Source organism: Siphateles boraxobius, unplaced genomic scaffold (genome assembly GCF_051911475.1).
Source record: "Siphateles boraxobius isolate OS27281-9 unplaced genomic scaffold, OSU_SipBor_1 42, whole genome shotgun sequence".
NCBI classification, from domain to species: Eukaryota; Metazoa; Chordata; class Actinopteri; order Cypriniformes; family Leuciscidae; genus Siphateles; species Siphateles boraxobius.
In genome coordinates, this window is record NW_027509053.1 from 1,583,134 (window position 1) to 1,597,048 (window position 13,915).

The 13,915-nt window shown below is 39.4% G+C and overlaps 1 non-coding gene across 1 annotated transcript; it reads right to left on the bottom strand.

The window, feature by feature from the left end:
• Positions 1-7,392: 7,392 nt before the first annotated feature.
• trnav-cac (transfer RNA valine (anticodon CAC)) lies at positions 7,393-7,465 on the bottom strand. The gene has a single exon. It is a non-coding gene; the product is annotated as a tRNA-Val (tRNA).
• Positions 7,466-13,915: the final 6,450 nt, after the last annotated feature.

A 13,915-nucleotide genomic window follows, 5' to 3' on the forward strand; every position in this document is an offset into this window, starting at 1 on the left:
AAAAGGGTGAGGCTTACTTATGATTTGGATTGAACAAACACCAGATGTAAAGCTGTATGGTTACCAGTGTTGGGTAAGTTACTCAAAAAAGTAATCCACTACAAATCACTAATTACTACTTTAAAATTGTAATTTGATTACATTACTGATTACTGCAAGTAAAATCAGATTACTAATTACTTTACTTTCAAGTTACTTTGAAAACCTATTAAAACTACAAGAATATACTACAAAGTGAAACTCAGTTCTTTCCGTAATTTAATATTGCAGACATCCCAAGTCTCCCAGAAGTTCCGGGAGTCTCCCGCATATTGATAGCGGCTCCCTGATGCCCGCTTCCTGATACCTGCAAATTAGTTCAAATCTCCTGGAATCTAGAGCGAGCGAGCAAGAGCGCGCATGTGAGAACTGTGCTCCAAACTGTGTAGCGCGCGCACGGCGGAGAGGGAGAGAGCGAGAGACCTTGCGTGTGAGTGCGTTTGAGCCTCATGAAGCACGTTCTCCGGTAATTCATTAAACCGCATGCTCATTAACTGACGCAGCCGGCCAAATGTGATTAGAAATGCATTTCTAAGACACAACTCTTTGCGCATGCGCGTGCGGTTTGTGTTTGGAGCTCCGTCGAATTGATTCATAAATCCTTGATTTTCTTCTTTACCACTCATTTATAAACAAGCACTTTCTATTTTTATAGCATGTGAACTTATCTTCGATACCTTTCCTTATAAAAAACAATCGGATTGCTTTGATTTAGCTACTTAGATCCAACTTTTCGAATCTCCGCTACTAGCCTTTAGCCCGCTAGCATCGCACGCGTGGCCTCTCGCCTATTGATTGTCTCATTTACACCCGTTTCACTGAAAGGATACGGGTTATATCCAGGATTTCAGTCCTAAATTAGAAGTGATATTGGTAGTATCACTACTAATTTACTGTTCATCTGTTATAATGGTGAATATATCGGATGTGTGTCTAACGTTACCTCTGAGTGCAGGTGAGGACACATTCGAGCTGCATTCGTTGCTGTTGGAGCTGGAGTCTGTGGAGAAGCAGATCCGTGGTCTGCTAGAGAGGCAAGCCGAGCTGCGAGATCGGCGTTCAGCGCTTGAAACATCACGCGCCGATGCTCACAAGTCAGTGGTTAGTAACTTTTTGACTACAACCTCATCTTCTCCGTGTGCCTCTCTGCACAGGACGCAAGCACCCAGGATGCGATCATCCCTTGCTTCATTCACTCCGGCACCGACACAACACCATGAGCCCTGGATGATTCCTCAGCGGAAGACACGAGCCAGGACAAGACCAAGAACCTCTCCGCCTCTCCCGGTCTTCGAGATCTCCACCCGGAACTGCTTCTCCCCTCTTCACGAGTCGGAACGCGACAACGCCGTGATCATCGGCAGTTCCATCGTCCGTCATGTCCGCGCTACCTCAGGTAAGGGTAAGGTGCGCACTCACTGCTTTCCTTGTGCTCGTGTTCTAGATGTCGCTGCACAGGTTCCCGAGATCCTGAACGGTGACGAACGCGTCGGAGCTGTTGTGCTGCACGCGGGAGTGAACGACATCAGGCTGCGGCAGACAGAGGTTCTGAAGAAGGACTACAGGAGCCTGATCGAGACGGTACGTAGCACATCGCCTGAAGTAACGATCATCGTGTCTGGACCGCTTCCCACGTACCGACAAGGACAGGAAAGGTTCAGTAGATTATTTGCACTAAATGAATGGTTAATGTCATTGTGTAATGAAAGGAAAAATCCTTCTGCTCGTGCACCAAGGGCACTCGCGTAGTCCACTCCACCAGGATACTGTTATAAGCATGAGCCCCGTCTGATCGGTCGTGGCGGCGGTGTTGCAACAATCTATAGAGATATTCTACTTGTGATAAATGTTACGCTCTTAGATGTAAGAAAGAAATCCCTATTATCTCTAGCCTTGGCTACTGTATATAGACCTCCAGGGCCCTGTGCTAATTTCCTAAAAGAGTTTGCAGACTTTCTCTCAGATCTATTGGTCAATGTCGATAAAGCAATAATTGTTGGAGATTTTAACATACACGTAGATAACACAAATGATGCGTAAGGGGCTGCGTTTACAGATTTATTAAACTCCTTTGAGGTCAAGCAAAACGTCAGTGTTTTCTGACTCATCGTCTAAATCATACACTAGATTTAATTATATCATATGGAACCAATCCAACCGATATAGATATTGTACCGCAAAGTGATGATGTCACTGATCATTACATGATAACTTGCATAATACGTACTGCTGAAATTTGACATGTTGCGCCACGTTATCGACCAGGCAGAACAATCCTTCCAACCACTATAGATAGATTCTCAAATAGCTTACCTGATCTATCTCAGCTGCTCAGTGAACCCAAACAAACAGATGAACTAGAGGAAATGACTAGCAGTTTGAGCACCATTTTCTCTAGTACACTAGATATTGTTGCACCAATTAGATTAAAAAAGGTTAGAGAGAAAACTAAAGCACCATGGTACAACAGTGCTACGCATGTTATCAAGAGAGAAACTTAGAGCGTAACTTAGAGCGTAAATGGAAACAAACTAATTTAGAGGTCTTTAGAATCGCGTGGAAAGACAGTATGTCACGTTATAAAAAGGCTCTAAAAGCAGCCAGGGCTGAGCATCTCCGCAAACTAATAGAAAATTACCAAAATAATCCAAGGTTTTTATTCAACACCGTAGTTAGACTAACAAATAAACAAACATCACCAGAGCAAAATATTCCGTTACAGTATAATAGTAATGATTTTATGTATTTCTTCAATGAGAAAATAGAAAGCATCAGAACACAATTGTAAATGTACAATCTTTTATGGTGTCTTATGATTCAGCCTCAATTATCGCCCCTCAAGAACAACTACACCGCTTTACAACTATAGGACAGGAAGAGTTAAATAAACTTATCATTGCATCTAAACCAACAACATGTTTATTAGATTCAATACCCACTGAAATAAGTGTTACCTGTAGTGGAAGAGCCTCTTCTCAATATTATTAACTCGTCTTTATTTTTAGGTCATGTTCCAAGAATATTCAAACTGGCAGTAATAAAACCTCTCATTAAGAAACCGCAATTAGATCCAAATAACCTAGCAAATTACAGACCCATTTCAAATCTTCCATTTATGTCTAAAATTCTAGAAAAAGTTGTGTCCGCTCAATTGTGCTCTTTCTTGCAAGAAAATGATATCTATGAAAAATTTCAGTAAGGATTCAGACCGCATCATAGCACAGAAACTGCGCTAGTTAAAATTACAAATGATTTACTTTTAGCTTCTGACCAAGGCTTTATCTCAATACTAGTTCTACTCGATCTTAGCGCTGCGTTCGACACTATAGATCATAAAATACTCTTGGATCGACTACAAAACTACACTGGTGTTCAGCGACAGGCATTAAGCTGGTTTAGATCGTACTTATCAGACCGTTATCATTTTGTCTGTTTAAATGGGGAAAAATCAAAAATAACGTCAGTAGATTATGGAGTGCCGCAAGGATCGGTGTTAGGCCCTCTGCTATTCTCAATATATATGCTGCCACTTGGTAATATCATGCATTCATGACCTCAAGACTAGATTACTGTAATGCTTTATTAGCTGGCTGTCCTGCATCCTCAATAAACAAGCTACAGTTAGTGCAAAATGCAGCTGCTAGGTCAAGAAAATATGATCATATAACACCTATTTTATCATCTCTACACTGGTTACCTATTAAGTTCCGTATCAATTACAAAGTATTACTACTGACCTATAAAGCCCTAAATGGTCTAGCTCCTGTGTATTTAATGGACCTTCTATCGCCCTACAATCCATCGCGTTCTTTAAGATCACTAAATTCGAGGCTTCTGGTCATTTATATCTAAGTCCACTAAAGGAGGGAGGGCCTTCTCGCATTTAGCTCCTAAACTCTGGAACAGCCTTCATGATATTGTTCGAGGCTCAGACTCGCTGTCCCACTTTAAAACTAGATTAAAGACGCATCTCTTTAGCCAAGCATTTACATAATGCTTACCTTTTATACCACTGTTGAATCAGATCGAATGCATTAATATTATGAACAGCAGCTATGCTAATTATTTCCCTTCTGCTCTTCTGCTGTTATCTCGGGACGCTAGTCCCGAGGTAAATAGCGTTCGTCAGCTCCAGTTTGTATCCAGCCTCTCACGGAGACTTCAGATCCCCCAACACCTGCGATGAGACGACTAAACGCCTGTGAAGAGACGACTCGACGCCTGTGAAGAGACGACTCAACGCTGGCGATATGTTATGCCCTAAATTACTACATGATTAACTAACTGTATTTTTTTCTACGTACATTTCTGAAATGCACTTTCTGTAAAGCTGCTTTGAAACAATATGTATTGTGAAAAGCGCTATACAAATAAATTTGAATTGAATTAAATTGAATTTTAATAAATATTTTTCTTAACAATACATTTGTAACGCAAGTAACTTAATTTTATTAACATCAGTAACTGTAATCAAATTACATAATATTTAAATGTAATGAGTTACGTTACATTACATTGCATTACATTACATACATTACTTTGTAACACGTTATACCCAACTCTGATGGTTACTCACAACAGGTGCCATGGCTGTCAATCAAGAGATTTAATACGAAGACCACATGTACCTGAGAGCAAATTCTGCCACAAGGCCAACGCCACCAACTCCGCTTTTAATTTAAACTAGAAATAGCACATATTAGCCTTGAGCTGTTCACATTACACCGTCAGTAGAGTCTTAACCTACCTGAATAGGAATGGGAACGGAAATGCCAGGGAGAGGAGACCCCACCCCATTGGCCAGCCAATCCATACCCCAAACTAAACTAATCAGATGATAAAATCACTTATTCTGCCACAATAATATTACATAAAAAACAGTAGCAGTAAATTTCACATGATTTACAGTAGCCTTGTGATATTGTGGCATCAGTATTATGACAATCTGTTATTCAAATTACTTTTAAAGGGTTAGTTCACCCAAAAATGAAAATTCTGTCAGTAATTACTCATCCACATGTTGTTTCAACCTCGTAAGACTTTCGTTCATCTTCGGAACACAAATGAGGATATTTTTGATGAAATCTGAGCACTCCTCCACAGGCTTTTTAGGGATTTTCTTCTCTGTGGGCCTCGAGTGAGTTTACTAGTGTAATAGCGCAGCGCTTCTGTCGTCACATAGGCTCACTATTGACCGACGCTGGTCATGTGTGTGATGCGTGTGACGTGTGAAATCTTTCAGAGTATCACGGCACTGCATGAATTTCTGCAGTAGTATTGGGATGTGAAATTAACAATTAATATTAAACAATTTAATCAGAGACTCTGATATCAGTCAATCAGGCCACTTAAAGATGACTACCGTAATTCCTCAAATAAAAACCGGTAGTCAATTAAACGCCAGCTGGGCCTCTGATAGTGGCCGGGGGCGGGGTCAACACAGACAATTAAAGGCCGGTCTTAAATTAAGGCTGGGGAAAATTTAGTCTTGATAGGTAATCTCCTAAGTGACTTTCATGTAATGACATAACGTAACATACTCATTTTCCACTAGATATTTCCCTCTAACGTTCCCAGCGGGCACCTTGACATCAATGTAACATCAATATGACATCAAACAATATGTCAAAATGTTGTTGAGTTTCAACAACAAGTTTCCCTTTATCAGGCTCAGGGAATGAGTGCAGAAATTTCATGGAAAGACTTTCAGCAGTCTCCATTCTATGAGGCTGAGAAGCAGAGGTGGAATGAGGAAAAGAAAAAATGACTTCACTGACAAATGACATGCCCAGACCTCAAATACTGTTTATAGCACAAAGACATTCCTTGCACAATGTTATGCATATATGTATATACATATTATTGCACTTTTAATGTATATATATATATATATATATATATATATATATATATATATATATATATATATATATATATATATATATATATATTTATTTTTTTATTTTTTTATTTTTTAAATATTTAATTTATTTCCATTTGTTCATTAAAATACCAAAAGTATTGTATTTTATTGTATTGGATTGTATTTTAGTGTTTTTTAAGTTCATTTATTGACTTGCATTATTTTATCTTGCTCAGATTTGAAAAACACTAAATGTTAAGCACTGGTACTATTATACTCTGTACATAATTGTTTAATTTAAAATACTTTTTTTCTTGTTTTTTCCTGTTCTCCTCAACTTTAGATATTATTATTGCTGTTGTTTAATCTATAATCTATCATTTTAAATTGTTAAATTTATTTCCATTGTTCATTAAAAATCAAACAGTTTTGTCCTTGTTTGCATTGTACTTTAGTTTTTTTAAAGTAAATTTTATTGACTTGCATTATTTTATCTTGCTCAGATCTGTAAACACTAAATGTTAATAACTGTTATCATTAAACACTTCATAATTATTTGATTTAAAAAATCTTGTTTTTTTCCTACGTTCTCCACAGCTTTATATTTTATTATTATTATTATTAATGTTATTGTTGTTTAATCTATAAGTATTCAATACATTACCTTTTTTAGTTTTACATAATAATATGTATATTTTTGTACTATAAATAAAACGAGAAACTTACTATTTGGTGTTTACTGGTTATATTTCATATATATATTGGATTTCTGTACATAGTTAAACAAATATAATGTAAATATCTCAATGTAAAATGTAAAGGTCTAAAACATTATCAAAATGTTCATTACAATTATTCACATTCAAATATTTTCTATATTAAAGAAAACTATACCCTATTATAATGTAAATGTTTATTAAGGTAATTGCACATTTTGTACATCCTACACAATAACTAATCTTACACGTTTTATTCTATTTTGTGCACAAAGTTAGTTTATTATATGTAAATCGTACTTAACATGAGTTTCTAATAATTTTTTAATCTAGATACACTTTATGGTATTTGTGGTCGAGACGAGACTCGAACCTGTAATTTCGTGTATTTTTTCAGGCCCGCCTTGCTGGAATTCCCTGCGTTCTTATTGGCAAGCAACGCTCTACACCTACATACGACTGGCCGCATGGTGTAAACTAAACGTGATAACCACTACACTACGGAAACTTGATTTGGACATCAGTCCCACCTCTTCTAGGGTACGCTTGTTCAAAAGCGACTGAAACTATAGACTGCCCAGTGTTTTTAACATGGCAAAAAGCTGCTAATTTTGTTGGCAGACCAAACATTTTTTATTACTGTAAAGGAAACCTCAATGGTCATTTGTTTTATTTTTGTCCTTTTCTAAAAAGATTAAACCACAAACATCCGTGCAAGTGTACTGACCTGCTCAACAGAAAATCGCATACGAAATTTTAGCAAAAACCACCCACAGTTTCCGCCCAGTTTCGAACTGGGGACCTTTCGCGTGTGAGGCGAACGTGATAACCACTACACTACGGAAACACGTCTTCAGGTTGCAGACATAAATCTTTAGGTGCACGCTTGTTAAAAAGCATATAAAGGAAATGAGCGCTACACCCACCTAGCGTGGCAAACAGTTTAAAGTTTCTGTGAGAATCCAACCGCTGCTTCTGCTCGGTTTCGAACCGAGGACCTTTCTCGTGTTAGGCGAACGTGATGACCACTACACTACAGACACCTATTGATGAGGTGCATGTTCTTTTTAGGAGATGGCTCCTTCCCATAATCTACTCTGCAAGCAGTGTGACAGTCTGTAAATTCCAAACAACCGAACAGAGGTCATTCGGCATGGCAGTCTGCCTACAGCTCCTTGGTACGATGGCCTTCACCTGTCTCAAAAGTAAGGGTTTTGTAGCGAATTGCAGCATTTATATTTAAAATGCCTCCGCTTGTTTTCACCCAGTTTTGAACTGCGGAAGAGAGAGGTATAAGGGCGGCTTTCGTCAAACTGACACTTTTATTGCCCCCCATAAAGCCTCCCCGTTTATGACACCGTGGGAATCCCCCGAGATACTCAGCCCTCCCCTCCCTCCCTCCCTCCCTCCCTCCCTCCCACTTCCGGCCTGTACACCTGTGCATGGAATTTCTCCCCACGCTAACTCCTCCCCTTCCTCCCCATATTGGTCTGAACAGATTAAGTGTGGAAAATCACCCACGATCACTAGGGCTCAATGTAAAAAATGTTCAAAATGATTAAAAAACATTAAAAACAAAATTTTAATCTTTTTTAAGAAAATGTATAATAAAAGCAATAATCAGTATCATGCAAATAGTTTTATTTTCTAACATACGTTTGAAGAAAAGTTGTACTTTTACAATTAACTAGTGTTTAAAGGTATTAAAAACGTAGTATAAAGCTAAAAAAGTCTTACGTTTTTACAAAACTCCGTTTTGCTGAAAGAAGAAGAACAAAGACACTATAAAAGGTTTTGTGAGAAACGCTGTGAAACACTCGTGATCATTTCCGCACTCCGACCAGAAATGGCTGAACGGGAGTGGTACGGTGCACCACACGCTGACTCCTCCCACGACACACCTCCGCACCTGGAGCGTGGGAGATAGAACACAGAGTTCCCACACACACACATCTCCACACATGGATCGAGGGGAATAGAACACAGAGTTCCCACACACACACATCTCCACACATGGATCGAGGGGAATAGAACACAGAGTTCCCACACACACACATCTCCACACATGGATCGAGGGGAATAGAACACAGAGTTCCCACACGCACATACACACACACACACACACACACACACACACACACACACACACACACACACACATGTCTCATTGGTCAGCTACGACTGACACTTACGATGACATCACTCTAAGGGATTTCCCTCCGTGGCTTTCTATTTAAAAACGCCACGATTTCAACGCAAAATACGGTTGTGATTGTGGATTATTAGATCTATTCAGGAGCAATGGCTATGGCAACAGAACCCAAGACCCCCGAGAGAAACATTGATGAGGCTATGGAGGATTTGACTTTAGCTCCGCGGAATAAGCAATCTTGTTTAACAAGATTTCTCCATGAACGATGTGGAATATGTTTTTCATTTGTCTGGCGGCCGTTTGTGCAAGTACAATTTTGAAGAGAACAACCGCGAAGTCAGATTGATTAATGTGGATAACGATGAGAGATTTACAAGGAATACAACAGAGGATCCGCATCTGTTTTTCACAGAACGAGACTGGATCTTATTTTTCACCTGCGTCTGGAAAGATATGAAAGAAGGGTGTGACGAGCCCCTCTTTATAGCGGAGTGGAACGGTCTAACGATGGGTACAAAATACAGGCTGCTGGCGGACAACGTTAACAAACATCCCGAGGATTACATTTACATCCTTTGCACTGATTTTGGCTCAGATGTACCCAAACGGGCATGGCCTATCTCGGAGGATAACCACCTTAAATACTACGATTTAAAATTCATGTTTCAGTAGAAGGATATGCCCGTGCTGGAAGACATTTTTGCCAAAATTGATAAACTTTTCAAATGGTGTGATGCGTACGAGCGCTACAATAATATTAAAGTGAAGCTCTTTCACCCGGATTGGTACACGCCCAGTAGGAGGGGTGTTCATATAGCACCGCCCACATTCTACAAGCATTAAAAAGACCTCCCTTGACAACTCAACTCATTCTGCATTATGTCTCAAGAAACCATTCACCCCGGATTCTCTCCTCTTGGAGCTGTTGATGGATACACGCAATCAGGATTATCAAATGCACCGGAAAGAAGCGTCGACTGGATGAATACATTTTGTACAGATCTTGGATATCACAACTTGGCGTTCTTCACGAACTATGGAGCTAATGGGCCCGTTACAAATGCAGGTACAGCATCCCCTGTGAACGCTGACACGTCTGCTGATGAGCCAGACGGGTGTCTCGGCGATGCTGGACATCGGATTATTAAAAGTGTAGTTACAATCATATTGGAATATTTGATCGATAAACGGATGAAACAAAGCTGCGACGGCTGTATCGTAGACCACCCATCCCAAACGAGGCACTCGTGTTTGTTCGAACCACCTGGATATTATTTTTATGGATGTTTTGACGAGATCAGCCTGAAGGTTCTCAGACCGGAGCTAAAAACTATCCTAGCTCAATCGCTGAGTCTGTATCGTGCTACATCACATCTGCAAAGACTCCAAGGTGCTGTCGAGACAATCTTGTTTGAGCTTAAGGATGAGATGTACATTGTGGAGCAGCTGGGATCTATCAGACAGAAACTTGTGGATGAAAGTTGTGAGGAAATTATTTACTCCGCTGTCGAGAAGTGGAAGCTTGCTGCTGCTGAAGACCCTGAACCTGTCCTCGTGTGAAAATGTGGAACCTCTGCACATTCTGGATTCTCAAATATTTCTTTAAACTGCGTGTTAAATGTGGATTATCAACCCTGCTGTACAAGATTATCGATGATAATCATGCTACAAACACCGGAAAGTCTGCGGATGATATACGTCTAACGAAATTAACGTGTCAAATGAATGCTGTGCGGAAGTCATCGGACGACTGGAGTAATATGGTGAACATATCTGTAATCCATAAATGTACGACTATCAAAAACATTCTCGATCTAATGCCTGAAAATGCTGATTCCCTTAAAATAGGAAACATATTATGTCTATGTACGTATGTAACTGATGTTTGCAAATTGTTGAGAAATAAAGATTCTGATATTTGTAAAATTATTGACATTTTAGTTGAATTCGACCTGGAGAAAATTTTTGAAATGTGTGTGAAATTTCTTTTGACATTTGGATGATACATGATTAAACCCTTGTAACCCTGTACTTTTCTCGATTCTAAAATAAAAAAAATGATTATGTTGATATACCCTTTTGTGTGTGACTATGTATGTAAAAAAAATAAAGTGAACAACATTGTAAGTGATCCGTTATTTTCTGAAATAAAATAATAGATATTCCTGAAATAAAAAAAATAAAAAAAACTTTATTGTTTGCTGATTGTTTGTAAAAAAAAAAAAAAAAAACTTTGTTGTTTGCTGATTGTTTGTAAAAAATAAAAACTGAACAACAATGCAAGTGATTCAGGTATTGTCTGAAAAACTCATAGCGTCGACATGTCTAAGAAGCTAATGAAGAAGATATACTATGATCCAGCGAATTCTGGTGCTTTTGGGGGTAAGGACAGATTAAAACAAGCGGTATTGCAGGAATACAACGTAAGACTATCTGATAAAGAGGTGACGACTGGCTCTCCAGTCAAGACGTATACACTCTCCATCGTACTGCACCAATAAAATATAAACGGAATCGTGTGGTAGTGTATGGAAAAGACCATCAGTTTCACGCTGATTTGGTTGATATGTCGATATACTCGAAACAGAATGATAATATTAAATACATAATTACAGTTATTGATATTTTCAGTAAATTCGCATGGACGTGTGTACTTAAAAATAAGACGGGGCCGGAAGTGATGAAAGCTTTTTTGTCTACTCTGCGGGAGGGGCGTATACCAACAAAGCTACAAACAGATAAGGGCACAGAGTTTTTCAATAAACATTTTCGTATTTTACAAATACGTAAGGAGACACCCAAATTTAAATTCTCAATTGGAGATGTCGTGAGAATCTCTAAAGTCCGGAATATTTTTGCCAAAGGGTACAAGCAAAATTATACTGAAGAATATTTCACAATAACCGCATGCATTCCACGTATCCCTCCCGTATACCGATTACAAGACTATGACGGTGAAATTATCGGTGGTTGTTTTTATGAAGAAGAACTACAGAAGATTATCGTGAGTAATGATGCATCTTTCAAGGTTGAAAAAATACTGGATAAACAACGCTGTGGGAAAGTCATGTGTGTGTTAGTCAAGTGGTGGGGGTGGACTCTAAATTCAACAGCTGGATTCCTAAAAAACAGGCGATGGATCTGCAAACCACCTTAAAGTTATAGTGAATTCGTAACAGGTGTCATTTATGTAAATCATGTCTGAGGAGGGGTTCTACGTTACACTTCCCTGCAATGCTTCGACTAATGTCTATCCTGAGAATCGTATATCTAATTGCAGAACTAGGTTGGCTAGAAGTATACATTTAAAAGGCCTGTGGGAAGTGGCACTGGTCGAGTTTGAATATCCATTGACCTGGTACACCTTCAATGAGGACGACGCTGTATTTATTATCGATTGTGATCAAAGCCTATTACAGAATAACGGCAAACTGCACAGTGTAAGGGGTTATCTTAATATCCAAACTTTTCGGAAAGCCCTAAAAATATCTACGAGCCGGAGCGCTTTAAAGTGTGGTTATTTTGTGGATATACCCATAATACTCAGAGAAATAAATGCATATCTCCCCCCGCGGGTGCAGCTCGGCTACGATCATATAAAGAATAAGATATTTCTGAAAGCAGGCCAGAGGGCTTCGTTGACATTTTATGGTAAGGTATCTGTTATACTGGGATTAAAACCCGGTGTTCCTATGGAAGTTGCAAACAGTTCGGATGAGCATCAAGACACACACGTCACATCAGTCACATACGCACCGTTCCAGGCTGATATAAGAGGTGGTTTTTATACCCTATATGTGTACACAGATATAATAGACTACCGATCAGTTGGAGATTTGTATGTACCTTTACTAGGTACAGTACTTATCGAAGGGGAAACAAACAAAGCTGCCTGTGTCAGGTACGACAAGTCACACTACGTGCGTCTTAATAAAACCAGTATTAACGAGATTACTATTGAGGTTAAAGACGACTTAAACAGAGAGATACCATTCACCTACGGGAAGGTTGTATCTAAACTTCACTTTTAGACCCGTGAAACAACACCTTTTTTAAATGGTTTATCTCGCTCCGTACCAGTCGGACCCCGATCGTTATGTTGCGTACTACAAATCTCAAACCGGAAACGGCTTGCCCGGTTACGCAGGGGGTGGTGTCATGTACGGTTCCGGTTTTGCATCAGGAATCGGCGGATTGTTTAGGGGCTTGTATCGAATGGCAATCCCATTTCTTAGAAGGGGGTTCAGTATAGCAAAACCACATCTAAAAGCCGCTGCAAAAAACATAGTAAGTGATTTCGTAACTACAGCTCTAACAAATTCATATAACAATGATGACGGTCAGAGCGGGCATGGACTTATGGTCATGGGGCGTAGACGGCTAAAACCACCAGGGACCCGTATGAGAAGAGGGCGTGGTCATGGCATAAAGAAAACCATACGCATCAGTAAGAAGCGCTCAGTCGCAATATCAAACAAAGAACCCGTACGAAGCGTGTGAAAAGAACTACAAAATTAAAAAGACGATCCAATACTATATTCTAAAAAATGTCTCTGTTACATTGCATGTCTGACGAATGCATCAAGACCGAGCTGGATCTGTTTACTGTCCCTTTGACACAAACAGCTATTGAAAAAAACACTTATGTGGAGATTCCGCCGATTTCAGCTAATACAGATTTATCTCCGATAGAATTTTTCATAGCGGGGACAGGTGAAGATTACACAGATTTGAATAACACTCTGTTATTTACCCATGTCAAAATAACTCTTCCGAACGGTGGTGATATTCCAGACGGCGCTCCCGTAGGGCTTCTTAATTATCCTGGAGCGTGTATCTTCTCACAGGTTGATGTATCGTTAGGAGATACCCTAGTATCCCAATCCTCGAATACCTATCCATATAGATGCATTTTAGAAACGCTCATTTATTATGGGAGAGATACGTTGGAGAGTAACTTTAGTGCAGGACTTTTTTACAAAGATGCCGCGGGCCGAATGGACACGGTAGACCCAGCCGGGGGTAACGAAGGCTTAACAAAAAGAGCAGCATTTACCAAAGCTAGCAATGTTGTGGAGCTACTAGCACCTATACACAGTGATATTTTCTTTCAACCGAAACTATTAGTGAACGGTGTTGATATTC